The 27,361-nt window shown below is 42.7% G+C and overlaps 1 pseudogene; it reads left to right on the top strand.

Moving 5' to 3' along the window:
• Positions 1-2,471: 2,471 nt before the first annotated feature.
• Positions 2,472-25,519, top strand: LOC141205532 (vacuolar protein sorting-associated protein 37A-like; annotated as a pseudogene).
• The last annotated feature ends 1,842 nt before the right edge of the window (positions 25,520-27,361 follow it).

Raw genomic sequence — 27,361 nt, 5'->3', positions numbered from 1 at the left:
ACAGGAGAAATGAGAAGTGACAAGCTTAATCCTCCACTAAGTATGACAAATCTAACCCAAGCTGGGGTACAGAAACGCCTCAGTAACATTAAAATAAACAAATCACCAGGACCTGATGGCATACACCCACGGGTACTAAGGGAACTAAGTAATGTGATAGACAGACCGTTATATCTTATATTTAAGGACTCTGTTGAGACTGGGTCTGTGCCACTTGATTGGCGACAGGCGAATGTAGTGCCAATATTCAAAAAGGGAGCGAAAAGTGACGCCGGAAACTATCGGCCGGTGAGTCTGACGTCCGTTGTGGGCAAAATTTTTGAAAGCTTCATTAAAGAGGCAATTACGGAGCATCTTGATGCTAATAATCTTTTAATCCCGAACCAACATGGATTCATGAGGAATCGCTCCTGCCAAACAAACCTGATTGACTTCTACGAGGAGGTTAGCTCTCGACTAGATCAGGGGGAACCAGTGGATGTCGTGTATCTCGACTTCTCAAAAGCGTTCGATAGCGTGCCACATAATAGGTTGGTATACAAAATGAGAATGATGGGGCTGGTGGAAAATGTCTACAAGTGGGTAGCTAACTGGCTAAAGGATAGAAGGCAGATGGTGGTTATAAATGGAATATACTCAGATTGGGTAAGCGTCACTAGTGGGGTACCACAGGGGTCTGTACTAGGCCCAATGTTATTTAATATCTTTATTAACGACATAGTCAACGGGATAAATAGTAAAATATCAATATTTGCAGATGACACAAAGTTATGTAAAACAATTAATACAAAAGAGGACAGTGCAGACCTACAGAGGGATTTGGATAAGCTGGGTAGGTGGAGCATTAAATGGCAAATGAGGTTTAACGAGGAGAAATGTAAGGTCATACATATGGGAAGGAAAAATGGAAGTCACCAGTACTCACTGAATGGGAAATCATTGGGGAATTCAGAGATGGAGAAGGACTTTGGCATCTTGATTGATAGCAAACTAAATTGGAGTGCCCAAAGTCAGGCCGCTGCTGTAAGGGCAAACAGGGTAATGGGATGTATCAGAAGAGGTATAGCTGCAAAGGATGAGAACATTGTTCTTCCACTGTACAAAGCACTGGTCAGACCACACTTGGAATACTGTGCTCAGTTATGGGCCCCAATATATAGAAAGGATATAAATGAGCTTGAAAAGGTACAAAGGAGGGCAACAAAATTAATAAAGGGAATGGAGGGACTGCAATACCCAGAGAGGTTGGCAAAACTAGGACTATTCAGCCTGGAAAAGAGAAGGTTGAGGGGGGACATAATAAATGTGTACAAATATGTTAGGGGACAGTATAGAGATCTTGCCCGGGATTTGTTCAAAAGGAGGGATATTACGGTAACAAGAGGGCACTCACTAAGACTGGAAGAGAAAAGGTTTCAGCACCAGCATAGGAAGGGGTTCTTTACAGTAAGAGCAGTGAGAATATGGAATTCACTGAGTGAGGAGACGGTAATGTCAGATTCACTACACCAGTTCAAGCGGGGACTGGATGCATTTCTAGATACCAGGCAGATTTCAGCATATACTTAAAAATAAAATAAAATAGTAGGTTGATACAGGGATTTATTCTGACTGCTGGTTTCAGAGTCGGGAGGGAATTTTTCCTCAGGTGAAGATTGGCCAAATCATTTGGGGTTTTTGCCCTCCTCTGGATCAACTTTAGCAATTACAGAACTAACAGGTCGAACTTGATGGACGCAAGTCTTTATTCGGCTTTACAAACTATCTGCAGTAGATAAAACTAAAATTTATCAAAACTGCAGTGAAATAAGGGACACATTTCTGGAATCAGGTTTCTGCCCTTACATCATGCAGATGGGATAGCAAAACCTGGTGTCAGATTCCATTTTAGAGCCATCGGATATTACCTTGTGACCTCTCAAAGGGGAACTTGATGTCTAGGATGGTTATTATTTCCAAACCATTACAAAATGTCATGTGTCTCTTGATGCGGGATAACTTGTATGTAATGTGTTGTATGTTAGGTCTATGAACAGTACAAGTCCTTCAGTATAGGGTTACCTGAGAAGCGTACCCAGCATGAAGCAGGACTTGTATTATGTTTTGTCAGGGATGATTAATGTCTGAGTGCTTTATGCTGCGCTCTGCAGTCATCTCTCTGCCATCCTCCGTACACCCATCGCCGTCCTGTTCTCACACTTCTTTATTTGGCTTTTTTCTTGTGGTCGTAATATGGAGCATGTTGTATCCATAAAGCGGTCAGATTTGCCGGACCTCATGCTGTTCTGCCGAATCAGACCTAGATCATTATTGGGGGCTGGGGTACCTCCAATTCAAGACGGTAGACAAATCGTGTCTTGTGAGACTGCACGCTCCAGCACCCACAATACTGGAGCATCGGTTAGGTTTACACATATCCACCTGTTGTGTTTTCTTTTGGGACACAGCAGTTTGTAGAATTGTCATCATTAATGTTTTCTTTTTTTTATCTTTCCAGTATTACTGAAATTCAGAAAGATGTGGAGTACAGACTGCCAATCACCTTTAAGAACTTCACCATCAGCATCAATATGTAAGTGACACGGGGTGCTATTGTCTTAGTTGAAAGATTACGTTGCATTTGTTGGGGTTATTAAATGTGAACCTAATGGGAATTAAAGGGATTGTCCTCTACTTTGATATTGATAACATCAGCATTGGGTATCAATATCAAATCGATGGGGTTCTGACAGCCCCCCAGAGAGGGAGCCGCATGCTCCTATTCACTTGTGAAGATGGCCCCCACTGATTCCATATTAATGACCTATCCAATGGGTAAGTGATCAATATCAAGGTAGTGGGCAACCCCTTAAAGAAAGCAGACCATATTAGGTACTTCTAGAATATCTTTGTCCCATGCTGTTGATAGACCCCACCGCGTGTAATCGGTACCCTACAATGACTTGTCATCCATAGTCATGTCTTGTAGCACTGGAGCCATTAAATGATGTTGCTTGGCGGCTCATGACGTCACTATAGATGATGTGTATTAATGCAAGTTGTTTAATTGCTACTAATAAGAAATCACTTTAAATCAATATGGAGGCTTATAGGGTCCTCTCAGCTTCCTTTTACATATGGAAGTAGTGGTAGAACAGTATCGTCGATTGTCCCTCCCCAGAAAAATTATCCTTTTTTTTTTTGCAGAGCTCCGATGTGCCAGTCAAAAGGAAATGGAGTGTCTGCAGATTGGTGTGGGAGTGCAGAGGGGCGTGTCCGTGCACTTGAAAGGAGCTGTCTAAGTGCAGTGATACGCCCCAGTGCACTTCCAGACGGATTTGCATATGTTTTCCACACTAGATTTGTCATGATGGACTCATCAGATCTCTTATAACACCATTACGATCATATGTCAAGGTGCTGACGTCCCTTTATGCCTTACGCTACGTGCCACCTAAATGGATTTTACATTGAGATGAGATGAGGGTGTTGGGTATTTTCCCCGGACCTGTCACGTTTCTGTAGGCTGCAGTCATGTATCCCGCGTCTTGCTCTAATACTTTGTTTTTATTGCAGTTTACTTCCGCCACAATTTCCTCAAGACAAACCTCTCATCACAGTCTTTCCACCGATAAGACATCACCTGGTGGACAAGCAAGGCCCCAATGTCACCTGTCCTTTACTACATAATGTAAGGAGACTTGGGAGATTTTGAGCACTGGACTTAGGAATGTTGTAATTTAACCTTTCAATGACTGAGGTGTTTTTGTTTTTATAAAGTGGATCTGTGTGGTCTCCTGACACGTCTGTTTTAGTAATCTTATAAACCCTATAAAATCACAAATGTGCAGAGTTTGTGTTTCAGACCACTGTGCAGTGCCTTTGAAAGATATGTTCACACATTGCGTTTTTTTCAGCGTTTTTTTAATGCAAATTTTCAGCTGTGTTTTACAGTACAAGCAAAGTCTATGAGATTTCAGAAATCTCCTGCTCACACCCTGGTTTTTGTATGATCAGTATTTTGTGATTTGCATTGTTTTTTGCTGAATAGAGCACGTCACTTCTTTCAGTGTATTTCACCCATTGAAAGTAATGTGTAGTGAAAAAACGCCTAGTGTGAACATAGCCTTACATCTAATTGACAATGCAGTGTTACCTTACTCCTTGTCCATGTCTAATCAGTTTGGACAGTAGGCATAATCACTACGACCAGGGGCCTGGCAGTGGCCAGTTGTCAATGTATCCACACATTTCCAGAAGATTGGCACAACGCAGAGGACCTGGGAAGAAGAGATGCCACGGTATTGTTAGTTCATAGGGAATACACCTCTTTATTTTGGTAGATGAGGTCTTTGTCAAACACATCTTCAGCAAAGGAGAACGAAATGAAAGGATTAATGTATGTGTTAATGACCCGGTTCTGCGTGTGCTCTACGTAAAATGTGGCTGCAGATGGCTGTGCTGCATCGACACGTGAGGTTTGGGAGCCACCTTACATCTAATGGGTGGGGGTCTTACATTGAGGTCCCCACTTCAGACATTTCTGATATTTCCAGTGAATTTTCCAAGGAAGTTTCAGATAAAAATACCATAAGAAAATGTGGTCAACCTTGTTTTAGTTTTTTTTTTTAATATATAAGATTTTTAGTTATAGTCTTTGTTATGTTCACATAGAAGACCGGTGGGTTTTTTCTTTTTTAGTAACAAAGTATATACAGTGGGGAAAATAAGTATTGGATACACTGACGATTTTGCAAGTTTTCCCACCTACAAAGAATGGAGAGGGCTGTAATTTTTATCGTAGGTACACTTCACCTGTGAGAGACAGAATCTAAAAATAAAAAACAGAAAATAACATTTTATAATTTTTACATACTTATTTCATGCAATTATGCAAATTAATTATTTGATACAATAGAAAAACAGATCTTAATATTTGGTACGGAAACCTTTGTTTGCAATTACAGAGGTCAGACGTTTCCTGTAGTTCTTGACCAAGTTTGCAGACACTGCAGCTGGAATTTTGGACCACTCCTCCATACAGATCTTCTCCAGATCTTTCAAGTTTCGGGACTGTTGCTGGGTGCAGTTGTCCTGTCCCCTTTGCAGAAAAGCACCCCCAAAGTATAAGGTTTCACCCAGCATGCTTCTCAGTTGGGACGGTGTTCTTGGGGTTGTACTCATCCTTCTTCTTTCTCCAAACACGGCAAGTGGAGTTGATACCAAAAAGTCCTATTTTGGTCTCATCTGACCACATGACCCTCTCCCATGCCTCCTCTGGATCACCCAGATGGTTATTGGCGAACTTCAAACGGGCCTGGACATGTGCTGGCGTGAGCAGGGGACCTTGCGTGCCCTGCAGGAGTTTAATCCATGACGGCATAGTGTGTTACTAATGGTCATTGACCAGGTCCTCCTGTGTAGTTCTGGGCTGATTCCTGACCTTTCTCAGAATCATCCTTATCCCACGGGTCGAGATCTTGCATGGAGCCCCAGACCGAGGAAGATTGACAGTCATCTTGTGTTTCTTCCGTTTTCTAATAATTGTGCCAACAGTTGTTGCCTTCTCACCAAGCTGCTTGCATATTGTCCTGTAGCCAATCCCAGCCTGGAGCAGGTCTACAATTTTGTCCCTGGTGTCCTTAGATAGCTCTTTGGTCTTAACCATGGTGGATAGGTTGGAGTGTGATTGATTGAGTGTGTGGACAGGTGTCTTTTATACAGGTAACGAGTTCAAACAGGTACAATAAATACAGGTGAGGAGTGCAGAGTAGGAGGGCTTCTGAAAGAAAAACTAACAGGTCTGTGAGAGCCAGATTTCTTGCTGGTTGGTAGGTGATCAAATACTTATTTCATGCAATGAAATGCGATTTAATTATTTAAAAATCATACAATGTGATTTTTTTTGGGATTTTATTTTTAGATTCTGTCTCTCACAGTTGAAGTGTACCTATGATAAAAATGACAGACCTCTCCATTCTTTGTAGGTAGGAAAACTTGCAAAATCGGCAGTGTATCAAATAATTATTTTCCCTACTGCGTGCGTGTATGTATATATATATGTGTGTATGTGTGTGTGTGTGTGTATGCACAGTACAGACCAAAAGTTTGGACACACCTTCTCATTTAAAGACTTTTTATGTATTTTCATGACTATGAAAATTGTACATTCACACTGAAGGCATCAAAACTATGAATTAACACATGTGGAATTATATACTTAACAAAAAAGTGTGAAACAACTGAAAATATGTCTTATATTCTAGGTTCTTCAAAGTAGCCACCTTTTGCTTTGATGACTGCTTTGCACACTCTTGGCATTCTCTTGATGCGCTTCAAGTGGTAGTCACCGGAAATGGTCTTCCAACAATCTTGAAGGAGTTCCCGAAGATGCTTAGCACTTGTTGGCCCTTTTGCCTTCACTCGGCGGTCCAGCTCACCCCAAACTATCTCGATTGGGTTCAGGTCTGGTGACTGTGGAGGCCAGGTCATCTGGCGTAGCACCCCATCACTCACCTTCTTGGTCAAATAGCCCTTACACAGCCTGGAGGTGTGTTTGGGGTCATTGTCCTTTTGAAAAATAAATGATGGTCCAACTAAGCGCAAACCGGATGGAATAGCATGCCGCGGCAAGATGCTGTGGTAGCCATGCTGGTTCAGTATGCCTTCAATTTTGAATAAATCTCCAACAGTGTCACCAGCAAAGCACCCCCACACCATCACTCCTCCTCCTCCATGCTTCACTGTGTGAACCAGGCATGTAGAGTCCATCCGTTCACCTTTTCTGCGTCGCACAAAGACACGGTGGTTGGAAACAAAGATCTCAAATTTGGACTCATCAGACCAAAGCACAGATTTCCACTGGTCTAATGTCCATTCCTTGTGTTCTTTAGCCAAAACAAGTCTCTTCTGCTTGTTGCCTGTCCTTAGCAGTGGTTTCCTAGCAGCTATTTTACCATGAAGGCCTGCTGCACAAAGTCTCCTCTTAACAGTTGTTGTAGAGATGTGTCTGCTGCTAGAACTCTGTGTGGCATTGACCTGGTCTCTAATCTGAGCTGCTGTTAACCTGCGATTTCTGAGGCTGGTGACTCGGATAAACTTATCCTCAGAAGCAGAGGTGACTCTTGGTCTTCCTTTCCTGGGGCAGTCCTCATGTGAGACAGTTTCTTTGTAGCGCTTGATGGTTTTTGCAACTGCACTTGGGGACACTTTCAAAGTTTTCACAATTTTTCGGACTGACTGACCTTCATTTCTTAAAGTAATGATGGCCACTCGTTTTTCTTTACCTAGCTGCTTTTTTCTTGCCATAATACAAATTCTAACAGTCTATTCAGTAGGACTATCAGCTGTGTATCCACCAGACTTCTGCACAACACAACTGATGGTCCCAACCCCATTTATAAGGCAAGAAATCCCACTTATTAAACCTGACTGGGCACACCTGTGAAGTGAAAACCATTTCCGGTGACTACAAAGCAGCCATCAAAGCAAAAGGTGGCTATTTGAAGAACCTAGAATATAAGACATATTTTTAGTTGTTTCACACTTTTTTGTTAAGTATATAATTCCACATGTGTTAATTCATAGTTTTGATGCCTTCAGTGTGAATGTACAATTTTCTTAGTCATGAAAATACAGATAAATCTTTAAATGAGAAGGTGTGTCCACCTTTTGGTCTGTACTGTATATATACACTGCTCAAAAAAATAAAGGGAACACTTAAACAACAGAATATAACTCCAAGTAGATCAAACTGTCCACTTAGGAAACGACACTGATTGACAATCAATTTCACATGCTGTTGTGCAAATGGAATAGACAATAGATGGAAATTATTGGCAATTATCAAGACACCCTCAAAGGATTGATTCTGCAGGTGGGGACCACAGACCACATCTCAGTACCAATGCTTTCTGGCAGATGTTTTGGTCACTTTTGAATGTTGGTTATGCTTTCACACTCGTGGTAGCATGAGACGGACTCTACAACCCACAGAAGTTGCTCAGGTAGTGCAGCTCATCCAGGATGGCACATCAGTGCGAGCTGTGGCAAGAAGGTTTGCTGTGTCTGTCAGCGTAGTGTCCAGAGGCTGGAGGTGCTACCAGGAGACAGGCCAGTACACCAGGAGACAAGGAGGGGGCCGTAGGAGGGCAACAACCCAGCAGCAGTACTGCTACCTCCGCCTTTGTGCAAGGAGGAACAGGGGGAGCACTGACAGAGCCCTGCAAAATGACCTCCAGCAGGCCACAAATGTTCATGTGTCTGCACAAACGGTTAGAAACCGACTCCATGAGGGTGGTATGAAGGCCCGACGTCCACAGATGGGGGTTGTGATCACATCCCAACATTGTACAGGACGCTTGGCATTTGCCACAGAACACCAGGATTGGCAAAGTCGCCACTGGCGCCCTGTGCTCTTCACAGATGAAAGCAGGTTCACACTGAGCACATGTGACAGACATGACAGAGTCTGGAGACGCCGCGGAGAGCGATCTGCTGCCTGCAACATCCTTCAGCATGACCGGTTTGGCAGTGGGTCAGTAATGGTGTGGAGTGGCATTTCTTTGGAGGGCCGCACAGCCCTCCATGTGCTCGCCAGAGGTAGCCTGACTGCCATTAGGTACCGAGATGAGATCCTCAGACCCCTTGTGAGACCATATGCTGGTGAGGTTTGCCCTGGGTTCCTCCTAATGCAGGACAATGCCAGACCTCATGTGGCTGGAGTGTGTCAGCAGTTCCTGCAAGATGAAGGCATTGAAGCTATGGACTGTCCCGCCCGTTCCCCAGACCTGAATCCGATTGAGCACATCTGGGACATCATGTCTCGCTCCATCCACCAACGTCACGTTGCACCACAGACTGTCCAGGAGTTGGCGGATGCTTTAGTCCAGGTCTGGGAGGAGATCGCACAGGAGACCATCCGCAACCTCATCAGGAGCATGCCCAGGCGTTGTAGGGAGGTCATACAGTCACGTGGAGGCCGCACACAATACTGAACCTCATTTTGACTTGTTTTAAGGACATTACATCAAAGTTGGATCAGCCTGTAGTGTGTTTTTCCACTTTAATTTTGGGGGTGGCTCCAAATCCAGGCCTCCATTAGTTAATAAATTTGATTTCCATTGATGATTTTTATGTGATTTTGTTGTCAGCACATTCAGCTTTGTACAGAACAAAGTATTCAATGAGAATATTTCATTCATTCAGATCTAGGATGTGTTATTTGAGTGTTCCCTTTATTTTTTTGAGCAGTGTATGTATATGTGTGTGTATATATATAATTTTTTTTAATTTTTTTCAATACATATTTCACTTTGGAGCTGACATAAGTCATGGACATGGGCTCTGTATCATGATATGTCTCCAATTTAGCAAATCTAGATCATGAAAGTAGCTCTGTGACCTGCCATGTTGTCACCCTGAGTAATATGCTATAGGTATCATTACTGAGTCATATAGTGATGAAGTGATTGACAGTTGCTCCTGCTTTCTATCGAGCGTCTCTCCTGCTCTCTCTCTCGAGCGTCTCTCCTGCTGTCTCTCTCGAGCATCTCTCCTGCTCTCTCTCTCGAGCGTCTCTCCTGCTGTCTCTCTCGAGCATCTCTCCTGCTCTTTCTCTCGAGCGTCTCTCCTGCTCTCTCTCTCTCGAGCGTCTCTCCTGATCTTGAGCGTCTCTCCTGCTCTCTCTCTCGCGTCTCTCCTGCTCTCTCTCTCTCGAGCGTCTTTCTAGCGTCTCTCCTGCTCTCTCTCTCGAGCGTCTCTCCTGCTCTCTCTCGAGCGTCTCTCCTGCTCTCTCGAGTGTCTCTCCTGCTCTCTCTCTCGAGCGTCTCTCCTGATCTTGAGCATCTCTCCTGCTCTCTCTCTCGAGCGTCTCTCCTGCTCTCTCTCTCTCGAGCGTCTCTCCTGCTCTCTCTCGAGCGTCTCTCCTGCTCTCTCTCTCGAGCGTCTCTCCTGCTCTCTCTCTCTCGAGCGTCTCTCCTGATCTTGAGCGTCTCTCCTGCTCTCTCTCTCTCTCTCGAGCGTCTCTCCTGCTCTCTCTCTCTCGAGCGTCTCTCCTGATCTTGAGCGTCTCTCCTGCTCTCTCTCTCGAGTGTCTCTCCTGCTCTCTCTCTCTCGAGCTTCTCTCCTGCTCTCTCTCTCGAGCGTCTCTCCTGCTCTCTCTCTCTCGAGCGTCTCTCCTGCTCTCTCTCTCTCGAGCGTCTCTCCTGCTCTCTCTCGAGCGTCTCTCCTGCTCTCTCTCTCGAGCGTCTCTCCTGATCTTGAGCGTCTCTCCTGCTCTCTCTCTCTCTCGAGTGTCTCTCCTGCTCTCTCTCTCTCTCGAGCGTCTCTCCTGATCTTGAGCGTCTCTCCTGCTCTCTCTCTCTCTCGAGCGTCTCTCCTGCTCTCTCTCTCTCGAGCGTCTCTCCTGCTCTCTCTCTCTCGAGCGTCTTTCTAGCGTCTCTCCTGCTCTCTCCAGCCCTTGTCTGCTTGATCGCTGATACTGCCATACTTTGTGGTCTGTATACACTGTGTTCCAAATTATTATGCAAATAATATTTTCTCAGATTTTCCCAAATTACCTATATGAATTGCAGTCATTGTAATTTTCCAGTCAAATAACTATTAGAGTACAATTGAAAGGTTTTTGTACAAACTGCCTATGATAACAGTATATTTAAAAAAAAACTCAAACTGCACTCAAAATGCATGTTCCTAATTATTATGCACAGCAGAGTTTTCAACCTTTTCATTTTAATAAAGAACAAAAAAATTGTCTTTTTTGAAATTATAAGCATTAGCAGGTTATTACAAACTGAAATCAAACAGTTTTCAACTCAAAACTTTATTCTAGGTGATGTCACATTTGCACATAGGACCACTTGTTCGAAAGGAGCTTCTGAACTCTCTCGTCCATTGAATTTGTCAGGTTTTGGATGGTTTCTGCTTCCAATTGTTTTGCATGAGGACAGAATACCCTCCCAGAGCTGTTGCTTAGATGTGAACTGCCTCCCGCCATCATAGACACTCCTTTTGATGATGCTCCAGAGGTTCTCAATGCGGTTGAGGTCAGGGGAGCATGGGGGCCACACCATAAGTTTGTCCCCTTTTATGCCCATAGCAGCCAGAGATGCAGATGTGTTATGTGCAGCATGAGACGGGGCATTATCATGCATGAAAATGATCTTGCTGCGGAATGCACGGTTCTTCTTCTTGAACCATGGAAGGAAGTGCTGTTTGAGAAACTCAACATACATTATGGAGTTCATCTTTACCCCTTCAGGGATCGTAAAAGGGCCGACAATCTCTCTCCCCATGATTCCAGCCCAAAACATTATTCCAACTCCTCCTTGTTAGCGCCGTAGCCGTGTTTGCATGGGGTGTCCATCAACCAGCCATCCTCCACTCCATCCATCTGGACCATCGAGATCATTTCATGCATGATAATGCCCCGTCTCATGCTGCACATAACACATCTGCATCTCTGGCTGCTATGGGCATAAAAGGGGACAAACTTATGGTGTGGCACCCATGATCCCCTGACCTCAACCCCATTGAGAACCTCTGGAGCATCATCAGAAGTAGTGTATATGATGGCGGGAGGCAGTTCACATCTAAGCAACAGCTCTGGGAGGGTATTCTGTCCTCATGCAAAACAATTGAAGCAGAAACCATCCAAAACCTGACAAATTCAATGGACGAGAGAGTTCAGAAGCTCCTTTCGAACAAGGGGTCCTATGTGAAAATGTAACATCACCTACAATAAAGTTTTGAGTTGAAAACTGTTTGATTTCAGTTTGTAATAACCTGCTAATGCTTATAATTTCAAAAATGACCATTTTTTGTTCTTTATTAAAATGAAAAGGTTGAAAACTCTGCTGTGCATAATAATTTGGAACATGCATTTTGAGTGCAGTTTGAGTTTTTTATTTTTTTTAAATATACTGTTATCATAGGCAGTTTGTACAAAAACCTTTCAATTGTACTCTAATAGTTATTTGACTGGAAAATTACAATGACTGCAATTCATATAGGTAATTTGGGAAAATCTGAGAAAATATTATTTGCATAATAATTTGGAACACAGTGTAAAGCCAGGAATCTCTGATCATGTTAGGTGTTATTATGGCATTAGCCACATGATTCTTTCTGATGAGAGTTTACAGCTGTTAACATCTTAACAATTTTCTCCTTTTTTAGTTTACTATGCACTCCGATCTTGGGAAAATAGTCCAGAATTTACTAGAAGAGTTTTGGAAAAGCCCTCCAACCCTGGCCCCAACCTCTGGCTCTTTCCCCTAGTAAGTAATTATATTGTCCTGAGATCTCAGATCCTTCCATTGTTATGGCGGAATATCATCTAAGTTTAAAGGGTTATTCCAATATTCTTAAACTGGTGAAATTGTAAAATTCTTGTAAAATCAAGCAATTTAGTAATTTACTTGTTATTAAAAATCCTTTCCATTCTCAACAATGGAAGTATATTTAATTTTATTCTTTTCTGCTTCTGCGGTGGCAAAATACAAGTCCTTCCCAGTAGAGCTTGTAAGCACTGCCCGAAGCTGGCTGGATGGCTGGAGCGCACTGCCGGCTTCAGTGCCGCTGCTTCCCAGATGCTGCAAAGGCAAAATGATCTCTGCTTGCAGCACCAGAGAGCGCATAGTTCGGACAAGCCGCACAACACATGCCGCTGCACCAAGCTGTCAATCAAGCAGGAGCGCACTGCGCCCCATAAATCGGGAAGCGAGGAGGCTGGGGAGCGGTGCACTTCTACTTGATAAGATGGCACATCCGCTTTTAGCACTTATTTCTGCTCATCTGAACGATTGTTTACCCTCACATTGCGGCTGAATTTGTGGTTCCATGTAGCAAATGACAGTAAGTTCTAATTTTGACTGCAGGTTTCTTTGTAGAGTTGTACCTTAACTTGTACCTGAACATTTCTTTTTCTCTCCTTTAGACTTTTAACATTATCAAAATTCAGACTTTACAAATTATGGGTCCCCTCCTTTCCATATTGTTTGATGGGAATACCCACTGTACACCAATGCTGAGAGTTTTGTACCGAGTGGTTGGGGTCTAAGGGCTAGCGTTTCTCCTTGTGGAGAATGCCAAGCCAAGCCTGGCATGTCAGAGTGAGGAGACGTATAAGCCGTGCATGCTCCTCTGGGCAATTAAATATGTAAATTGTCTCTTCAGAGAGGAAGAGGATTAGAACTTTAGCGCCACCTTTTGGAAGTAATCCTAAAAGTCGATATCGACCCTTTAACGAGCCTTGCCATATGACTTAGGATAAAAGCCAAACCAGATTCTCAATTTGCAGACACGGTGTGTCGGGGAAACTCTGCATGATGCCGCTGCACATGAGACTATGTTCACACGTCAGTAATCATCCATTAGAACGTTCTAACATGATTACTGGATGTGTGAACATAGTCCGTATCCAGCAGCAATCTGATAACAGAACAGTTGTGCAGGCCCAACTTTTTTTTATGTGGCAAAAAAAAACAACTTATTTCAATTTGATCCATTTTGTAACATTGAACCCTATGGAAAACTGATTTGTTAATTAGCCATCCATTTTTTTTTCATTTTGCAAAAGGTTAATTGTTCTATTTACTGGATCAGTTTCAAAAGGAAGAAAACAGATGGCTAATAAACGGATCCGTTTTCCATAGACGTCAGTGTTAAGAAAATGGACCGAGTTGAAATTAGTTTCTTTTCAGGTGGACAAAAAAGTTGTGTCAATTATTTTTTTTTGTGTGTGAATGGATCGCTGCTGGATCCATCCTAACTGATGATTACTGGACATGTGAACATAGGCTAACGCTATGGGAGCTGTGGAAATGGCGGTGTGTTCACAATCATTTACACTTCAGAGACCAAAGAAGTCTTCAGTTGTAGTGACAAGTTGGAGTCACAGTGATGTCAATTTATCAGAAATATGTGGCGGTGAATAGAAGAGACTTGGAGCACAAAGCTGGTGCGATGGGGCGGTCATTTTCAAGACTGCTTAAGCTGTAGCGTTATTGGCAGCACATCATCGCCCTGTGTGATCAGATCGTGTGCTGCTGAGATTCTATCATATTAACCATCATTCTGTGCGGACAGAAGTGCGGCTCGCCTGTCTAAACATCTCCAGAAGTGACTGCCTATGGATATGATGCTGCTGATGGGCAGAATGGGTATAATGACTAAACCCAGCATTACAGGGTGCTATATACCATCCAGACGGCTCCTCTTACTTCTCTTGTACATTTTCTGTCCGTGGATGTGCTGTATGTTGCTGCTGCCGGTAAGCAGGGCCCGGACAGTTCTCTCCCATTGTGCACCTTGCATGGCGGCTACACTAGCAGTAGAGGAGAGGTGATCATCTGGCAGCCCATGTGGAGTACGGGCTACATTGTGTCCTCATGAAGCCTGTCAGTAACCTTATCTGCAGATTAACATCTCTGGTATACTAATAGGATTGCAGGGTAACTGTGTGTTAATAGTGTGTATCTGTCCGTACACAGTATGTTCAGAGCTGCAGAATTACAGCACATAATAGGCTGATCTATCTGCTGGCATGTTGGCGACACAGCATCTACCTACAGATATTGTATGTCCTATTTCATTACGATGGTGCTTGGGAGAATACTAATCTAATGAGGGAAACCCTTTCTTGTCTTTCCGCCTGTACAGCAATCCCGCAGGGAGGCCTCCGCACCCTCTTTCTGGCTTTTCTTTGTTTCCACCTTTCCCTACACAAGATAACAATAGATCAGTGCCAGTATCTGAACCTGTTCCTTCCACATACAACTCTGCCAAAACTGCCGCCCCCGCATACGGCCTAATTACAGATCTGCCGGTGCCTGTCCCCACGTCTGAAGTAAGTGCGCAGCCGTGATCAGAAAAAGCCAAAAAATGTCCATTAAACTTTAATAGGTGGGCAGGGAAGATGTTTCTGTAAAGGGGTTGTCTGGTCTAAAACGACAAGTCTGCAGTCACTGTGTATGACTGCAGACTTGTGAATCCTCACATAGAGCACACTGCACACAGTGAGGATTCTGTGGTGTCCACACCGGGAAAGGCGGTCAGGTGGCCACAAGTATACAATATGCGTACTTCCGGCCACAATCTGGCTACACTGTTTCCAGCGCGCTCAATGCAAGTGTATTGTGCGAGGCCTTGAACTGTAGTTGGATTCTGGCTGGGAGTATGCATAGCGCGTACTTGCAGACAGCAGTGCACACTATGTGAGAATTCACAAGTCTGCAGTCAGTGTCATGTCGGATCAGAAAACCACTTTAAGAGCTTGTCTAATCTTGTTTCATCAGGAGCACACTGCTCCTCTGTCTTGCTGGCTACCTCCTTGCTGGGGGCAGTGCTCTCCTGAAGATGGACAGTTTCAGCCAGCGGCATGGTCGCGCCGCTGGTCTGAACTATGCACTTTCCTCTGCTGTCGGCAGAGACCGCTTTGACTTTGCAGCGTCGGAGGAGCACAGAGGTACTGAATCCAGGGATCCGGCCAACTTCAGAGCTGCACTTGCAAGCTGTATAGCAAACTGCTTTCCTTGCCTAGGAGACTGGCCACCACTGATAGACAGCAGCAGTGGCCGGTAACCTAGGCACCGAACATTTCTGTTTCTGTAGTCTCTCACCAGTACCTGTATATATTTCTTAGGTGGGTGTGAACGGCTTTACATATAAGATGCCTGATCTCCCTGAAACGTTTCCTGAGCTGTCAGATTTGAGGTTTGTATTTTTACAACTAAAATAATAAAAAAAAAAAAGTTTAATTTTTATTTGTCAAAAAAAAATTTCTGAATTCTATATTAGTTCTAATGATAAAATGACATCCATCCTAGTATTCCCCAGGGCCACCCCTATAGATAAGTCTGTGCGGGCTTATTCTGCACACTGGCTTCTCTGTACCCTGTTGTAACATTTCCATGAAAGTCTTCGACGCACGTTTCTCTTTTTTTCTACTTCAGCGTGTCACAGCTCACCGATATGATGGAGCAAGAGGATGTTCTTCTGGAGCAGTTTGTAAATCTTCCACAACTAAAACAGATGATATCTGATAAAGAGGAGCTAGTGAAAAATATCGAGGAGCTGGCAAGTAAGATTTGGTGGATGGTAGTTGAATACGGTTTTGAGGAATGAAGAGTTTTTCTGGTTCTTGGGAAAAAAAAATATAGATAGATAGATAGATATACAGTGCAGACCAAAAGTTTGGACACACCTTCTCATTTAAAGATTTTTCTGTATTTTCATGACTATGAAAATTGTACATTCACACTGAAGACATCAAAACTATGAATTAACACATGTGGAATTATATACTTAACAAAAAAGTGTGAAACAACTGAAAATATGTCTTATATTCTAGGTTCTTCAAAGTAGCCATTCCACATGTGTTAATTCATAGTTTTGATGCCTTCAGTGTGAATGTACAATTTTCATAGTCATGAAAATACAGAAAAATCTTTAAATCAGAAGGTGTGTCCAAACTTTTGGTCTGTACTGTATATATATATATATATATATATATATATATATATATATATATATATATGTGCGTCTCATAAAATTAGAATATCATCAAAAAGTTTATTAATTTCAGTTCTTCAATACAAAAAGTGAAACTCATATATTATATAGAGTCATTACAAACACAGTGATCTATTTCATGTGGTTGTTTCTGCTAATGTTGATGATTATGACTTACAGCCAATGAAAACACAACAGTCATTGTCTCAGTAAATTAGAATAATTAAGAAAAAACACCTGCAAAGGCTTCCTACGTGTTAAAAAAGGCCCCTTAATCTGTTTCAGTAGGCTCCACAGTCATGGGGAAGACTGCTGACTTGACAGATGTCCAGAAGGCAGTCATTGACACACTCCACAAGGTCCCAAAGTTCCAATTTTAATTTGGGAATCAAGGTCCCAGAGTCTGGAGGAAGAGTGCAGAGGCCACAATCCAAGCTGCTTGAGGTCTAGTGTGAAGTTTCCACAATCACTGATGGTTTGGGGGGCCATGTCATCTGCTGGTGTAGGTCCACTGTGTTTTATCAAGACCAAAGTCAGCGCAGCCGTCTACCAGGACATTTTACAGCACTTCATGCTTCCCTCTGACGACAAGCTTTTTGGAGATGGAAATGTCATTCTCCAGCAGGACTTGGCCCCTGTCCACACTGCTAAAAGTACCAATACCTGGTTTACACACAACAGTATCACTGTGCTTGATTGGCCAGCAAACTCGCCTGACCATAACCTCATAGAGAATCTATTATAGAGAATCTATGGGGTATTGTCAAGAGGAAGATGAGAGACACCAGACCCAACAATGCAGAGGAGCTGAAGGCTGCTATCAAAGCAACCTGGGCTTCCATAACACCTCAGCAGTGCCACAGGCTGATCGCCTCCATGCCACGCCGCATTGATGCAGTAATTGATGCAAAAGGAGCCCCGACCAAGTATTGAGTGCATTTACTGAACATACATTTCAGTAGCCCAACATTTCGGATTTTAAAAACATTTTTTAAGCTGTTATAAAATATTCTAATTTACTGAGATAATGACTTTTGTGTTTTCATTGGCTGTAAGCCATAATCATCAACATTAACAGAAATAAACACTTGAAATAGATCACTGTGTTTGTAATGACTCTATATAATATATGAGTTTCACTTTTTGTATTGAAGAACTGAAATAAATTAACTTTTTGATGATATTCTAATTTTGTGAGAAGCACCTGTATATCTACACTGACCACAAAAAGTTCGGGATATGTGGCTTTCTGGTGAAATGTATGGAAAAAGTAAAAAGTTCCCTCTACAGTAATATATTATAATACAAGTAGGGCGTTTAAGTAGAAGCATGTAACGGTGATTTCCTCATCTCAAACCATTTATTGAAACAAATGCCAACAACAGTGGTGGGTATACCCCAACAAAAAATGTCAATGTCTCAATAACTTGTCATGTGGCCTTGAGCAGCATCAATTACAGCTCGACAATGAATTCTCCTGCTGTTCACAAGTGGAGTTATTGTCTGCTGAGGCATGGCATCCCACTCTTCTTGGAGGGTGCAGGGCTGTGGAGTCTGAGTCGGTGTCTATTTTGGTGGAGTCGGTATAAAATGGACCCACTCCGACTCCTAAAATATATAATAAATTGGGTACAGCAGTACAATACAGGATGTGCTGTAAATGTTTCCATAAGAATTTGTGAAAGTTCTGAAATGTCCTATAAATGTCTGTTCTGTTCCTGATCTAAGGATCTCGGCTTTTAGTTCAGATGAATCTGTGCTGCACTTTATGTACACGCTCAGTAGTGACCAGGGCTGTGGAGTCAGAGTCGGGAGTCGGAAGTTTGGCTTACTGACACCACAGCCCTGGAAAGGGCGGTTCTCAAGTCATTGAGGTTCTGGGGTACAGAGTTACGAGCCTCTACACAGCGACTCAGCTGATCCCATAGGTTTTCTATGGGATTCAGGTCTGGAAAAAATGCAGGCCACTCCATTTGAGGTTCCCCTGTCTCCAGCAGCCATTCCCTAATGATGCAACCTCAATGAGCTGGAGCCTTGTGATCCATGAAGATGAAATTAGGCCTGTGTTGTGAATGCAGAGGGACAATGACAGGATTAATGTTGTTATTCAAGTAGTAGGGGCTGTTTAATACCAATTCTAATTGAACCCCAAATTTTATTGGGCGATACATGGATCAAACACCTGATGTGAATTTTGCCATTAAGCTCCTTGTTAGAGAACAGCAAGTTGTGCAAAAAGTACTGAAACATTGAACAGTTGGACATGTGCATTCAAAAGTTTAGAGAAGGTCACATTAAGTTCACCTGAAAAGGTTAGAGGGCATTTTAGGTTCATCCTGAAATTTCACCCAAAAGCCAAATATTCCTAACTTTTTATGGGTAGTGTATATACACACACATACATATACATGGTGGTAAAAATAGTATTTGATACACTGCCGATTTTGCAAGTTTTCCCACCTACATAGAATGGAGAGGTCTGTAATTTTTATCGTATATCCACTTCAACTGTGAGATACAGAATCTAAAAATAAAAACCAGAAAACCACATTGTTTGATTTTCAAATCATTAAATTGCATTTTATTGCATGGAATTAGTATTTGATTTCCTACCAACCAGCAAGAATTCTGGCTCTTACAGACCTGTTAGTGTTTCTTTAAGAAGCCCTCCTACTCTGCACTCATTACCTTTTATTAATTGCACCATATAAACCTGTATAAAAGACACCTGTCCACATGCTCAATCAATCACACTCCAACCTCTCCACCATGGCCAAGATCAAAGAGCTGTCTAAGGACACCAGGGACAAAATTGTAGACCTGCACAAGGCTGGCATGGGCTACAAGGCAGTAGACAAGGAGCTTGGTGAGAAGTCAACAACTGTTGGCACAATTATTAGAAAATGGAAGAAACACAAGATGACTGTCAATTCTCCTCGGTGTAAGGCTCCATGCAAGATCTCGCCTTGTGGGGTAAGCATGATTCTGAGAAAGGTCAGGAATCAGCCCATCACTACACAGGAAGACCTGGTCAATAACCTGAAGAGAGCTGGGACCACAGTCTCAAACAACAGCACATGTCCAGGCCCATTTCAAGTTTGCCAATGACCATCTGGCATGGGAGAAGATCTTGTGGTCAGATGAGACCAAAATAGAACTTTTTGGTATCAACTCCACTCGCCGTGAGAAAGAAGGAGGATGAGTACAACCCCAAGAACACTGTCCCAACCGTGAAGCATGGTGGGGAAAATGTCATACTTTGAGGGTGCCTTTCTGCAAAGGGGACAGGATGACTGCACCATATTGAAGGGAGGATGGATGGGGTCATGTATCGCGAGATTTTGTCCAACAACTTCTATCCCTCAGTAAGAGCATTGAAGATGGGACGTGCCTGGGTCTTCCACCATGACAATGACCCGAAACACATAGCCAAGGAAACTAAGGAGTGTCTCTGTTAGAAGCATTTCAAGGTCCTGGAGTAGCCTAACCTGTCTCCAGACCTGAACCCAGTAGAAAATCTTTAGAGGGAGCTGAAACTCCAATGTTGCCCAGCGACATCCCCGAAACCTGAAAGATCTGGAGAAGATCTGTATGGAGGAGTGGGCCAAAGTCCCTGCTGCGGTGTGTGCAAACTTGGTCAAGAACTACAGGAAACTTCTGACCTCTGTAATTGCAAACAAAGGTTTCTGTACCAAATATTACGTTCTGTTTTTCTATTGTATCACATACTTATTTCAATCAATAAAATGCTGATTAATTATGTAAAAATCATACAATGTGATTTTCTGGATTCTTCTTCTGTCTCTCACAGTTGAAGGATACCTACGATAAAAAAAAAATACAGACCTCTCCATTCTTTGTAGGTGGGAAAACTTGCAAAATCGGCAGTGTATCAAATACTTATTTTCCCCACTGGATATACACAGCGGGTGAAATACTCACACTTCACCAATTTTCTAAGTAACTATGTTACTAAAGGTGCTATAGGCATGAAATTCTCCCCAGATATCAGTAACAGACCATTCAATCCACATAGGCAAAGAAATCAAACAATAGATGTCCATAAATTAAGTTATGTGTAATAATGAGAAATTACACGGGGAAAAAGTATTGACTATGCTTACTGAAATGTATTTAATACTTCGTACACAAGCCTTTGTTGGTGATGACAGCTTCAAGATTCATCCTGTATAGAGAAACTAGTCGCATGCATTGCTCAGGTGTGATTTTGTCCCATTCTTCCACACAAACACGCTACAAATCCTGAAGATCCCTTGGGCTCCTTCTATGAACTCTGAGCTTCAGTTCCTTCTATAAATATTCTGTTGGATTCAGGTCAGGTGATTGGGTGGGCCATCTTAGCAGCTTTAATTATCTCTCTCTGAAAACAATTGAGCGTTTCCTTGGCTGTGTGTTTGGGATCATTGTCTTGCTGAAATGTCCACCCTTGTTTCATCATCATCCTGGTAGATTGCAGCCGATTTTCATCAAGAATGTCTCGTACATTTATCCATTCCTCCTTCCTTCATTAATATGAAGATTGCCGTATGCTGAAAAACAGCCCAACACCATGATGTTCCCACCTCCAAACTTCACTGTTAGTATGGTGTTTTGGGGGTGATATGCAGTGTCTTTTGGCCTCCAAACATGGTGTGTATTATGACATCCAAAGAGTTCAATTTTGGTCTCATCTGACCAGACTATATTCTCCCAGTATTTCACAGGCTTGTCTAAATATTGTTGAGCAAACGTTAAACACGCGTCAACATGCTTTTTGTTCAGCAATGGAGTCTTGCGTGCTAAGCGTGTATACAGACCATGGAGGTTGAGTGCATCACTTATAGTTTTCTTTGAAACAATTGCTGATTCCTGGTCTTTCTGTAACTCTCCACAGGTGGTCCTTGGTCATGGACAACTCTTTTGATAATTATTTTCACTCCTCTGTTTGAAATCTTGCGGGGAGCACCTGGTCGTGGCCGGTTTATTATGAAATTATGTTCTTTACATTTCTGGATTATGGCCCCAGCACTGCTCACTGGAGCCTTCAGTAATTTAGAAATTCTTCTGTAACCAATACCGTCAGTATGTTTTGCAACAATTAGGTTGCGGAGGTCTTGAGACCGCTCACTGGTTTTACCCATCATGAGATGTTTCTTGTGTGGCATCTTGCTAGCGAGACACCTTTTTATAGGCCATCAGTTGAACCACCTAATATTATTTTTTACTAAGTGGCAGGATGGGTTTCTAATTACTGATAGATTTCAGCTGGTGTCATGACTTTCCATGGCTTTTTGCCTCTCTCTCTCTCTTCATGTGTTCAGTACCTTTTTCCTGTGTCATTTCTCATTATTACACATAATTCATGGACATCTATGATTTGATTTCTTTGCCTGTGTGGACTGGATGGGTTGTTACCGACATCTGGTGAGAATTTCATGTCAATAGCACCTTTAGTAATATATTTACTTAGACAATTGGTGACATGTTCAATACTTATTTCATCCTCTGTATGTGTATATTAATATAGAATTTTTTTAAATTTTTTAAATCCAGAAAATAATCTTCAAATTGAGCCAATTCTGGAGTCAAAGCGACAAGCATTATTAGATAAGGTAAGCCACTGTGGATGGGGCTGACATGGCAGGTGCAGTCTTTACGGCAGGTTTGGTTCATTTGTGGATTGTGCTAAGGAATTCTGACGATCTCACCCTTGCTATATTGAAGTTGGTGAAATTCACATTGATAATCTGCTGTACTTTCACCCCACAATGACATGCCGGGATTTGGAACATCTTTGGCGTTCTCATTTTTCTATATGGGCAATCTTTACAGTTTGCGGATGAGATTTGTAAAGTCTCATCCACTTACCTTATAAACCTGCTCTGATCTGGCCGTAAAAGCTGCAGCAAATGCGGCCGGCGTGAATTCATCCTCATTTCCTTGTGTTTTTCTTCTCTTCCAGTATGAGCTTCTGACTCAAATGAAAACCAGCAAAGACAGCGTGAGCTGAGCGAGGTAATGTGGCGGATACGGGGCTGGAGAAGATGGCGCCTGCAGGACAGTGATATCACCTCTTGTGAATGGTGGATTCTATTCTATATTGATTGTTACCTTTCATTATTATCCTGTCTGTGATGATCATGAGACTGATGCAAAGCCTTGTGAACAGAATAAGAAGTTTGAGTCTAGTATTAGGATTAATGGCCAGTTTGCATTTTTTTTTTATCTAGATTGTGTTATGGAAAATCGAAAAAAAACTCAGTAGTTAAAAATAACATGTAAAGAGAAGCTGTCAGCTTTCTCATGCCTCCCGAAGCGCCACCATGTATTTATTCATCTTCTTGTACCCTGTGTAAAGAGCCCATTAATAGTGGCTTACTGATTTCTAACATTTTTATAACTGTGGCCGTGATAATAAGTAGGTGAATATTTGTGGGGGCATTGCAACGCGCCCCACCACTAGTCACCCTCTAATTAGCAAATTGCCACCACAATTATAAAATAGATTTTTGCCAAATGCAGAAATCAGAAAGCCACTAAAAGGGGTTTGTTAGGACGGGTATAAAGTGAGAAATAAATACATGGTGACGGTTTGTGATCTCGGGGGAGCTGACAGGTTACCTTTAACATAAAGTCCTGGTCATTTTCTGATGACACATTCCCTTTAATTGCAGAGCTGTGCTGTCAGTAGATCTCTTTGATAAGTTACAGGGTAATAAAAGCCCTTTATGTGTCCTGTGGAAACTGGACTTCTAATCTGCAGAAAGCCGCTGAAGCCACAAATGACATTATTGTTCAGTAGAACAAAGGAAACGTTCTGAAAGGTTTACAGTGCGGGGGGATATGGACGGCGTGCACTGTAAGGGGGCCATGCAAGAATTGGCTGAATATTGAAATATTACTATATGTATGATGTCGCTACTAGTGATGAGCGAGCGTGCTCGTTTAACCCTTTAAACGAGCACGCTCGGGTACTCGCCAAGTAGTTTCGGCGTGCTGTGCATATCGGTTGCAGCCGCAGCAGCTGCATGTGTCGCGGCTGTTACACAGCTGTGACACATGCAGAGACTGGCTAACAAACAGGCAATCCCTGCATGTGTCACAGCTGTGTAACAGCCGCGATACATGCAGCCGCCCCGGCTGCAACGGAAATGCTGAACACGACGAAACTACTCAGCGAGTACCCGAGTGTGCTCGTTTAAAGGGTTAAACGAGCACGCTCGCTCATCACTAGTCGCTACATGTTCCCAGATTGCCACTATAGTCCTATACAATGTTTTCAGCATCATCTCGCCCAGTTTTCCATATAATACACATTTTTATATCAGCTGATCTTTTCTACTAGACAGACGATAGGTCCAATTGTCCAGACTTGTATTTAATCCTGATGATTAGTACTGTGAGGTTATAGCGTGTGAATGGTACATGACCAGATGCTTTCACAGCAGCCAACCAGAGCTTGGCTTTCATTTTTTAGGAACAGTTTGAGGAATGAAAGCTGCATTATGATTGGCTGTAATGAACGATCTGTAAATGAGCCCCATTTGCTGGGGAAACCTACTGCCGCTAGTAAAATAGGTGAGTCCCTGTGCCATATGGGATGAGGTGTAACGTCCTGCTCCTTCCCCCCTCGCAGAGCTGCAGTCTCAGCGCACTACAGGCCAGGTTAAAAGTCGCTGCCCACCAAGCTGAAGAGGACTCTGACAATTTTGCCGAAAATTTCCTTGAGGGAAAAACAGAAATAGATGATTTTTTAACTCTGTTCATGGAAAAGAGAAGATTAAGTGCTGTGGTATTGGTTTAATAGTGGTGCACCTTATACTGGGGAATTGCATGAATAGCAGTTCCCTAAGATATGTCTGTATACAGGGAATTGCTGCCATTAATGCTTCAGTATCTGGGCTGGTCAGCCTTGGATCCATAGAGCGAATGTTATCTGCGGTCTGGATCTGGTGGAGCAGCGGACACGGCTTGTACCGATGAGCGGGAAGCCATGGCCTCCACATTGTATGTCCTCCTAGAGAGGAAAGAAGAGGTTAATCCAGCTCCCCTGCTGATTGTGCATACTCCCCCCAGCAGGGCAAAATGGCTACAAGAGGGGTGCACCCAGCACCAGGGCCGAAGAAAATCATTGTAAAAACCATTTATTGAAAAAAATGTTACAAAGAATTCATCTAATAAAAAAAGCATTTCTCCGAGGCATGCACGACTGCCGCGCTTCACACCATGTGTTCTCCTAGTATGTTCTAGCTCTCCAGCGCTAGGTGGGGGGAAATAATGAAGGTATAGGGTATCCGGTGCCTCCACATCAGCACAATGGTGATGTCAGAAGCCTCGGGGTTAATGCGGCTGAGAAAGTTCATCCACCCAAGAGAGGAGGCGATGGATCATAGAGGCTTCATGGCTCCTCACATTAAAGATCAGACAACCAGATGGCATGCATGGTGGAACTGATTTAATGGATATTAACTAAATAAATCATTGATTGGAGAAACAAATGTCTATATATTCAGTTCAGAGAACTAATGACCTGTCTACATCATATCCTCTACCTTCATTATTTAACCACGACCTAGCGCTGGAGAACTACGCCATACTAGGATTAAGAGCGCAGAGTCTGAAGTGCGTCAGTTTTAAAAACTTTTCAATAAATGGTTGTTTTTACAATGATTTTCTTCCGATCTGGTGCTGGATACAGCCCTCTTGTATTGTATGTCCTCCTGTGTTATCTCAGTATGACTGGCAGTCACTGATGCACCTATAGTGCACCTATACAACGACTGCACGAAGAAGCCTAGGAAAGACAAAGATAGTGACTGACACTGGCTCCATGGCCCAAGGTGGCATTGTAATTGCTCTCTAGATCATATTGTGCATCTGTGCAGAGCCGAGTCCTGTCATGTTTCACTTATGTCTCTAGAAGCCATTCACATCACTGACGATTTGTCTCCTATCTCTCAGTGCTGCCACAGTAGAGAAGCTGCAACAGTCCATATCCCTGCACAGCCAGGACCATGCACCGCTATAGGTACGATAATATACCGCCATATTGTCTGCATGTTCATATACACCATCCATACTATGCACCGCTATAGGTACGATAATATACCGCCATGTTGTCTGCATGTTCATATACACCATCCATACTATGCACCACTATAGGTACGATAATATACCGCCATGTTGTCTGCATGTTCATATACACCATCCATACTATGCACCGCTATAGGTACGATAATATACCGCCATGTTGTCTGCATGTTCATATACACCATCCATACTATGCACCGCTATAGGTACGATAATATACCGCCATGTTGTCTGCATGTTCATATACACCATCCATACCATGCACCACTATAGGTACGATAATATACCGCCATGTTGTCTGCATGTTCATATACACCATCCATAGTATGCACCGCTATAGGTACGATAATATACCGCCATGTTGTCTGCATGTTCATATACACCATCCATACTGTGCACCGCTATAGGTATAATAATATACCGTCATGTTGTCTGCATGTTCATATACACCATCCATACTATGCACCGCTATAGGTACGATAATATACCGCCATGTTGTCTGCATGTTTATATACACCATCCATACTATGCACCACTATAGGTACGATAATATACCGCCATGTTGTCTGCATGTTCATATACACCATCCATACTATGCACTGCTATAGGTACGATAATATACCGCCATGTTGTCTGCATTTTCATATACACCATCCATACTATGCACCACTAGAGGTACGATAATATACCGCCATGTTGTCTGCATGTTCATATACACCATCCATACTATGCACCACTATAGGTACGATAATATACCGCCATGTTGTCTGCATGTTCATATACACCATCCATACCATGCACCGCTATAGGTACGATAATATACCGCCATGTTGTCTGCATGTTCATATACACCATCCATACTATGCACCGCTATAGGTACGATAATATACCGCCATGTTGTCTGCATGTTCATATACACCATCCATACTATGCAGTACTATAGGTACGATAATATACCGCCATGTTCTCTGCATGTTTGTATACACCATCCATACTATGCACCGCTATAGGTACCGCCATGTTGTCTGCATGTTCATATACACCATCCATGCCATGCACCGCTATAGGTATAATAATATACCGCCATGTTGTCTGCATGTTCATATACACCATCCATATCATGCACCGCTATAGGTACGATAATATACCGCCATGTTGTCTGCATGTTCATATACACCATCCATACTATGCACCACTATAGGTACGATAATATACCGCCATGTTGTCTGCATGTTCATATACACCATCCATACTATGCACCGCTATAGGTATGATAATATACCGCCATGTTGTCTGCATGTTCATATACACCATCCATACTATGCACCACTATAGGTACGAAAATATACCGCCATGTTGTCTGCATGTTCATATACACCATCCATACTATGCACCGCTATAGGTACGATAATATACCGCCATGTTCTCTGCATGTTCATATACACCATCCATAGTATGCACCGCTATAGGTACGATAATATACCGCCATGTTGTCTGCATGTTCATATACACCATCCATACTATGCACCGCTATAGGTATGATAATATACCGCCATGTTGTCTGCATGTTCACTTACACCATCCATGCCATGCACCGCTATAGGTATAATAATATACCGCCATGTTGTCTGCGTGTTCATATACACCATCCATATCATGCACCGCTATAGGTACGATAATATACCGCCATGTTGTCTGCATGTTCATATACACCATCCATACTATGCACTGCTATAGGTACGATAATATACCGCCATGTTGTCTGCATGTTCATATACAC

Source organism: Phyllobates terribilis, unplaced genomic scaffold (assembly GCF_046119375.1).
Source record: "Phyllobates terribilis strain yellow unplaced genomic scaffold, ASM4611937v1 Scaffold_140__1_contigs__length_4765195, whole genome shotgun sequence".
In the NCBI taxonomy this organism is placed as follows: Eukaryota; Metazoa; Chordata; class Amphibia; order Anura; family Dendrobatidae; genus Phyllobates; species Phyllobates terribilis.
The sequence above is the reverse complement of the archived record's forward strand: the minus strand, read 5'-3'. Positions and strand labels throughout refer to the sequence as shown.